Source organism: Pinus tabuliformis, chromosome 8, assembly GCF_031772625.1.
Source record: "Pinus tabuliformis cultivar Carrire ecotype Pingquan chromosome 8, CPIR1, whole genome shotgun sequence".
NCBI lineage: Eukaryota > Viridiplantae > Streptophyta > Pinopsida > Pinales > Pinaceae > Pinus > Pinus tabuliformis.
In genome coordinates, this window is record NC_142294.1 from 929116281 (window position 1) to 929123513 (window position 7233).

General features: G+C 35.8%; 2 long non-coding RNA genes across 2 annotated transcripts; both read left to right on the forward strand.

Annotated features, from left to right (window-relative positions):
* Positions 1-1394: 1394 nt before the first annotated feature.
* LOC149238565 (uncharacterized) lies at positions 1395-2049 on the forward strand. Its single transcript, XR_016245400.1, has 2 exons — positions 1395-1618; positions 1716-2049. It is a non-coding gene; the product is annotated as an uncharacterized LOC149238565 (long non-coding RNA).
* Positions 2050-2402: 353 nt separating this feature from the next.
* On the forward strand, positions 2403-6284 carry LOC149238566 (uncharacterized). Its single transcript, XR_016245401.1, has 2 exons — positions 2403-2444; positions 6070-6284. It is a non-coding gene; the product is annotated as an uncharacterized LOC149238566 (long non-coding RNA).
* The last annotated feature ends 949 nt before the right edge of the window (positions 6285-7233 follow it).

Consider the following 7233-nt stretch of genomic DNA (forward strand, 5'->3'; position numbering starts at 1 on the left):
AATGATATGCACTAAATGGCGTTAGTTTTCCAATCGCTGATCAGAATCCTTATAGTATCTTACCTGAAATTGTGCAGAATGATGGCAAACAAATGTGTCTATGGAGTGGTTTGTGGTCTTGAAATAAAAGAAATTAGGGTGAATTTCGAAGTCATTATCCATTACAGTTGTGAGCATGAGTGGTTAGAGGTCGTTGGAATAAAGTTCTAAAATATAAGGCGAATGAAATTCTTATCCATTATAGCTAAATTAAAATGAAAATTCGAAAGGAATGTTCATATATGGAGGTTGAAGGCACTAATACAATTATACCAAAGTAACTTAAAGGAAAAAATCTCGCGGGACAGACGATGGGAGGTTCTTTTGTACACAATAAATCGTTTTAGCTCTTACACATAAGGAGGTTTGTGTGACACATCCATTAAAAAAAAAAATTATAATAGAAATACAATAATACACTGTCATTTTAGCATAGTAAAGAGATTTGTGATAATTCTTGACTTTACAAGGAGTGAGAATCATCATTCTAAAGATTAAACATAATATCAACCTTACCTTTTATATGGTAAGGTTGGATTTGACCTTAGAAATTACTATGCATAGATTTTTCTTAAATCTAAGATGGTATTATTTACACGGGCATCATTAAATTATGATTTGCAATTGTTTCTTATTTAATGTATCTAGTACTGGTGGGATTTTCGGTGTTTAATACACGTGTAATTTAACTAGGACGAGGAGTTGTCTGGAAAGTTATGGGAATTCCGGTTATATTTAGAGAAAATCTGGCAAGGATTTTTGTAAATCCAAGTTATAGTTGTTAAATTTCAAAATTTTAGGTGTCCTAGATCCATTTCCACCATAAAAACACGATTCAAGCATTGCTTCTATAAGATTTTTTGAAATTTTTTTACCCGGATTCTGGTCACTTTTGACCATCTGGGTAATTCCTCCACCTCGTTAGACAACTCCTTTAGTACATATCTAGCTTGGTCCTTCTGAACCGGCCAAGTGTATGCGAAGTTAATAGGCCTGACTGTCTGTGGCCTAGGTGGCTTGTCGTCATTCATCGAGCTGTCCACTTGTTGCCCTACTCTTGGGATCTGTCTCCCTCATCGATGACCCCGGCTAATTTACTCGATCATACGACATTCATAGGTTTTGACCTTCTCCTTTAATACATATCTAGCTTGGTCCTTGTGAACCCGCCAAGTGTATGCAAAGTTAATAGGCCTGACTGTATGTGGCCTAGGTGGCTTGTCGTCATTCATCGAGCTGTCCACTTGTTGCCCTACTCTTGGGATCTGTCTCCCTCATCGATGAACCCGGTTAATTTACTCGATCATACGACATTCATAGGTTTTGACCTTCTCTCCACAGTGGTTTTGTTTTTGTTCAACAACATATTACTCCAGAGCTTTATTAGGCTTCGGCTCTGCTCCGGTCTTGTAACATGGGTCCCGGTTCATCCATTTCCTTTGTCTGATACGGGGGTTTGTTTATACGCCAGCTCCATTGCCCGACTTCTGGGCTACTTGGGCTTGACTATCGACCGCTTTAGAATCTTCAAGTTCTGGAGTTCAACTGCTTGTCCGAGTTTTCGTGCTGCTTCCCAATGGTAAGTTCTACAACTGATTTTGCATCTTGCATTTAATTGTTTCAGTTCTTGAGGAGTATTTAATCTAATCACTGGTTATATGTCTTCCTTGTGGAAGTTCTTTCAGGTGCCACAAGGTTTAGATGATACTGAGGGTGAAACCCTTATATGTCTTCCTTGTGGAAGTTCTTTCAGGTGCCACAAGGTTTAGATGATACTGAGGATGAAACCCTCTTGCGGACTTCGACTTCCAAGAGGAAGAACTCATCAGTTGTCGAGTATTTAATTCCTATTGCCCATATTTGGCAGGATGCTGCAATCAGAGGGCCGGACCGTTGCTTAAGTTGTTATTTTCTTGAGGGTTTTGCTCCGCTTAGAGAACCTTAATCCCGTTGTATATTTGTTTTCTTGACTGTGTAGTTTCTTTAGCAATTTTTGGCCATATATTGTAACTCTGGCTTTTACTTAGAAATCCTTATTGCTTTGAAACTATCAGTTAAATATATCTCTGGATTCATTATACACCAGCCTTATCACCTTCACTTTGAACTTATGAGGAATGTATAGTTGAGTTCTTTTACAATTTCGGCCATATATTGTATCTCTAGTTTTTGTTATTCAGAAATGCTATAATACAAGGTTAAGAATGTATAGTTCAAGCCTTTCGGCTTTTATTTCTTCTATTCTGCTGAGACTCTGTATACGATAGCTTTGCTAATATACTTCTACAGGAATTCTATAGGATTTAACATTATTGCAATAGGTCTTATAAAAGGAATGTTGAGTCTCTTTTCTTTGAACTATCTCAGATTAAAGCGGCGAAGGAAATGGATACTAAATAATTTAGGTATGGCAGAATGCCTTGTAGCATTTATGTCGAGTCTGGTAGGGGTTTAGAAATTCTCTTTTTCATGTTTGCAATTCTTATTCCGTCTTGAGTCCGAATGCTGATATTACATCTTGTTAAGAGTAATTTATTTCGTATGGAACCCTCTAGGGGTATCAGACATTTAGTAAAGTCTGTGTTATTCTTTATAACCTTCGATCTAAGTTTTATAACCAGAGAAAGTTGGAATTGTGTAAACAGGTAGGGTTTGTATCTGAAATACCCATATTAAAGGGAATAGCCATGCTGAGGCTTTTTCATGTTTATTTAAGTCTCTTTCATACAGCTATTCCACTAAACCCTATATGAGTTCTATAAATTCAGAAGATAGTTTTTCTTCCCAGTTGAACTTATCCATTACTAGCTTTCTTTTCTTGGACTTAAACTCACTGTTGCACCTATTATTACTGTAATTCTCATTGAGTAAAGAAAATGTTTGTTCTTGTTTTGTTCTTGTAGTTCAGGAAACTTGATAAAGAATTATATCCTTCAGTTAGAAGACACTTTACGGAATTATTACTAGAATCAACAGACCAAGCATTTAGATCAACAAATAGCTCTAATTCATTGAATAACTCAATTAAGGCCGAACTACATATCAAAATATATCCAAGAATATCACTTATCTGATGGTGTAATTTCCAAACTGAGTTAACTTATTTGTTGCTACTTCCAAATCTTTCTTGGTCTATTCATACACCAAGACTTGTTTTCCTCCCTACCAACACTTGTTTTGTAATTTCCAAACTGAGTTTAACTTATTTGTTGCTACTTCCAAATCTTTCTTGGTCTATTCATACACCAACACTTGTTTTCCTCCCTACCAACACTTGTTTTCATACACCAACACTTGTTTTCCTCCCTACCAACACTTGTTTTCATACACCAACACTTGTTTTCCTCCCTACCAACACTTGTTTTCCTCCCTACCGTGAGATTCGCTACGCCAGTTTCCACAAAATGTCTAACCTCTCCCTACCAACACTTGTTTTCCTCCCTACCGTGAGATTCGCTACGCCAGTTTCCACAAAATGTCTAACCTCTCAGCACAGTTTTTCCTCTTATTCATCTCACATACCCAATCCTTTTGATCTTTTCTCTTTTTAAAATATTTTTCCAAGATTTAGTTTTCTTTATTTTCTTGGAGCAGGTAACTGTCTCTTTTAACTAACTACTCAAAAGAAAACAGCATTTGCTAACAACCACAAAAGTTCATTTCCACAACTTAATTTAAAAGTACTTTATAATTTTAAGAAAAAGTAATAGTTTGTTTAGCTGCAGTAAAAACAAATATTTAGAATATCGGGGGGTGTTACAGTTTGATTTTCGTACAAATATTTAGAATATCGGGGGGTGTTACAGTTTGGTTTTCGTTTGTAATAAAATGTTATTGTGTTAACTGGGGGTGTTTAAGAAACAATGAACTCTTAAATATAGCTAAATGAATCAACATAAGATTTGTTTGAAAATTTGAACTAATAAATTATCTATTTTTCTCAACCACAATTATAATATAAAAATATTTTATAAAGACATTAGTACATTTATATTACAATCAAAATATACTAATGATACAGGTATACACATCGTGAAATTAGCTGCATGTGGGAAAAAGATTGTCCTAAAAGCCAACGACCAGCGTCGGCATGACACGCTCATCCTTCACGTTTCCCTTGAAACTAACTATAACCTTTGGCATGACGCTCGGCCTTTATAAGCTTGCACAGGTTAGCCTTGGCATCGGACGCTAGTCCTTCATAGATGAGGAGCAGGTCCTTAAAGACTTTAAACACACGCCACTAAACGACTAACTATCAACCCACCTTGCGGTAGAAGCTTTGGAAGCGAACAACAACCCTTCGAATGAGACCTTGGTCCTCTGTGGCTCAAGCTCAAGCTGCAAAATTTAATGGAGAATTGTATTTGATCGGTTAAAGAATTGTATTTGCTTAAGAATTGTATTTGCTTCGGTTAAGGAAAGTGAATGCTGCTATGTAAGAGAGAGAAAGTGAATTAATCTGCCCGATTCATTTCACAGAGCAAAGAGAGGAAGTAATATCAAGATAAGCATGGGAGTGGAGGCGGAGTGGAAGCCCCAAACAGGAATAAATAATTGGCTTTGACCCTGGGTAATAACGATTTCGACATCCAATTTTTGGATTCAGCCTACTATACAGAGAGAAAAAGCAAGGGAAGAAACTCGTGTTGGAGTGATGTTCTACCTGGGTAGATTTATCAGCTCTTCCGCTTCTGCATTTTCATAAGACTCAGGCATGAGTGCTCTAGGGTTGGTTGTCCGGTTGTTCATGTGAAAAGAAAGATTCAAAATTGTAATCAGCTAGCGTGGGGCCATGGTTATGCGCTTTTAGACAGTGGTAGTCTCAAGGTATGGACAAGGTATGTATAGGTTAGTTCTTTGCCAGATTTGCGCGACATGATTTCAACTTTGTTCTTCTCAGCATTTTATTTTTTACTTTTCTCATCATTCCGTTTTTCTTTAAAATCTTCTAAAACTCTTCAGAGATATAGTTTAATGGTTGTCTAAACTCTTAAACTCTTTAGTAGTAGCAAATTTATCCTCTAAGAGAAAATTAGAGAGAAAATTACTGTAGAACACAGTGCAAAATATGGTTTAAAAAAATTTAAAAAATCGACACTTTCAAGCTTTTAAATTGTGTGGAAAATATTTCTCGTCTTCTGCCCTACTCGAGTAAACCATATATAAGGAAAGGCTCCTTCTCCTTCCCTTTCGTACCAAGCAAATTTAGAGTATGAATTACTCAGACTTTCAATTTTTATAGAAAGGTGTCTATGTTTGTTATCCTTGATCCACTGTCCTTGTGTTAATTTTGTAGTTAAATTTTTTGTTTTCATTTTTGCTAGTGCTCTTTTGTTTTTGGTATTTGTTTTTTTTTTTTTTTTCTATGTTAAGACTAAACTAAGTACCCAGGGGGAATTGAACCGGTGACCTATCGCAAGGAGTGCCTTAACAGCGCACCCATTCACCGTCAATCCAAAGCCCCGTGGGCTGTTTTTGGTATTTGTTGATTCACAATGTTTCTTGTATTTCTCAAGCAAGAACGTGAAAGATTAAAACCAATAGCAGACATTTTTGAAACCGACTTGGTGACCTTGAACTCTTTCATGGAATCATTATTTTGCTGGGCTTCATCCTGAACTTCAATATGAGGAAAAGAATGCTATCGTGAATAACCAAATGTATCAATAGTTAAATTTGCAATATTTCTTGGTTTTTTCTTATCAACACTGCATTTCATACAAAGAACGTATTGCTGAGAATGGATACTGTGAATGAATGAATTAATTATTAAACATATAAAGAATAAATAGATACATATATACAGAGAAAGTAAATGAATTTAAAAGAAAAATAAGAGAAAGTATATGAATTTAAAAAAAATAAATAAGAGAAAGTATATGAATTTAAAAAAAAAATAAGAAGATCATGCAAGCTTTTGACTGACATTGTTTTATTATTCTTGTTGGTGCTTCAAATTTATGAAGCATGTAATTAACAAAATTGAATTTACTTACCTACCAATTCTGCAATTCTGCATGTTTGCAGGAGCCACAAACATCAAGGTTGCATCAAAAAAATGATGCAAAATACAGTGGCTACACAAACTGGGTAAGGAGTTGTTTGTGTAAGGAGCTCTCAGTTCATCGCTCAAACAGTGTACCGTACTGGGCTTTGTTATCGCTCAAGAAGGTGGGCTCAGGACCAAACTAGCTAAACTATACTTGCAAACAAGTTACTTGCTTTGAAAGACCGACCGACAATGTAAAGACCAGAACAAAGGCCACGGAGACCCTGGAAAGACCGGAACAAAGGCCACTTACAAACCAGAACACCAACACATACTTACATGCGTTTGTAAGTGTACATTTGCATGTAGTTGTAAGTGGGAAAATGGGCCACTAATATTTGGTGTTGGGAAGTAATGCTAGATATTTGGTGTTGGGAAGGAATGCTAGAGTAAACACTAGCATTACTAAAGACGAGTTACAACATGCTCTTTTAACTCAAAGTTTTTGATACATTATAATAGATTCATCCTCGTGAAAACGGCAAATTCTCAATATTGTTGATTGGCTTACCAAACTCAATTTTGATATTTAATATACTCAACAAAAAGTGAATTAAGACATATACCACCAGACTTTGAATAAAATATTTTTAGTCCCTACCAAAGGCTCATATTCCAAAGCATGTCAATTACAATAGTCCCTGCTGCATATGGCAGGGACTAATAAAAATTGTGTAGGTGTTTAATAGCCTTCAATGTGACGATTCCCTGTATAGAGGATATGCTTATTGAAATGGATTTGCATGTTATATTTTTAATTATCCACTTTACCTCGAACAATCTCTTTCAAATTCCATATGAAATTTAAGAAAAGTAAATAAAAAGCGTGAAAAAACATAAAAGGATTATCGCTGGTAAGTTTCCAAAGTGTACCCTGCTGGGAAATTAATCGCATCACAAATTATTTATTAGTACCAAAGTTTACTCTTCGTGTGTGGTAAATAAGTTTCCAAAGTGTACCCTGCTGGGAAATTAATCGCATCACAAATTTATTTATTAGTACCAAAGTTTATTCTTCGTGTGTGGTAAATAACGTGATTTTTTGAAAGTTTTTTGGGCGGGTTTTTCCGGTCGAAATCTGGCAGGAATTTATTGGAATCGCAAGTTTGATAGCTAGTTTCTGCACAATGAAAGCGTCCCAG